Source organism: Lathyrus oleraceus, chromosome 5 (assembly GCF_024323335.1).
Source record: "Lathyrus oleraceus cultivar Zhongwan6 chromosome 5, CAAS_Psat_ZW6_1.0, whole genome shotgun sequence".
NCBI lineage: Eukaryota > Viridiplantae > Streptophyta > Magnoliopsida > Fabales > Fabaceae > Lathyrus > Lathyrus oleraceus.
This window is the reverse complement of record NC_066583.1, coordinates 487,872,003-487,873,117: the sequence shown is the minus strand read 5'-3', so window position 1 is coordinate 487,873,117 and position 1,115 is coordinate 487,872,003. Positions and strand designations below refer to the sequence as shown.

Below are 1,115 nucleotides of genomic sequence, written 5' to 3'. Positions count from 1 at the left end.
TGCGTATAAAGCATTATTACTCTTATATGAAAAGTTTGGATGGTTCTTCCAATTTGGGTTATAGGTATTCGAGTAGGGGCTTCCTTGAGCATAGTTTACTTGCTCTGCTTGGATTCCAGTCAAGAGTTGACATTCCGCAGGAGTGTGGCCTTGGATTCCACAGACCTCGCAATTCGGAGTTATAGCAACCACGGCGGCTGGAGGTGATACGTTTAAACTTTCAATTTTCTGGACCAAAGCATCCACTTTTGCATTAACGTGATCAAGGTTACTTATCTCGTACATGCCAGTTTTCGGTTGAGGTTTTTCCACCGTTGTTCGTTCGGTTCCCCACTGATAGTGATTTTGGGCCATGCTCTCGATAAGCTGGTAAGCATCAGCATAAGGTTTGTTCATTAGTGCACCACCTGCAGCGGCGTCTATTGTTAACCTTGTATTGTATAAGAGACCATTATAAAATGTGTGAATTACTAACCAGTCTTCCAAACCATGGTGTGGGCAAAGTCTCATCATGTCTTTGTATCTTTCCCATGCTTCGAAAAGAGATTCGTTGTCTTTCTGTTTAAATCCGTTTATCTGGGCTCTTAACATAGCTGTTTTGCTTGGCGGAAAATATCGGGCAAGAAAAACTTTCTTCAACTCGTTCCATGTGGTGACTGAGTTGGAAGGAAGTGATTGAAGCCATCTTCTAGCGCTATCTCTTAATGAGAAAGGAAAAAGACGAAGTCGAATTGCCTCTGAAGTGACACCATTAGCTTTAACAGTATCAGCGTATTGGACAAATACGGATAAATGAAGGTTTGGATCTTCGGTAAGATTTCCAGAGAATTGGTTCTGTTGCACAGCTTGCAACAGCGAAGGTTTAAGTTCGAAGTTGTTTGCTTCGATTGCGGGCGGAGCAATACTTGAATGCGGTTCATCTTGCGATGGAGCGGCGTAATCTCTAAGAGCACGAGCTGGTTCTGCCATCTCGGGTATCGAAGGAAAAATGTTTTTGAAATCAGGAAGGTCTATAGGAGGGAGATTGTTTTCAGCACGATATTCCCGAATTCGTCGTAAGACTCGGAGATATAGTTCGATATCGTTGATTCGTAAATAGAGCGGTTCGCCTTGAG

General features: G+C 43.0%; 1 pseudogene; it reads left to right on the top strand.

Moving 5' to 3' along the window:
• The first annotated feature begins 484 nt into the window (after positions 1-484).
• Positions 485-584, top strand: LOC127088963 (uncharacterized; annotated as a pseudogene).
• The last annotated feature ends 531 nt before the right edge of the window (positions 585-1,115 follow it).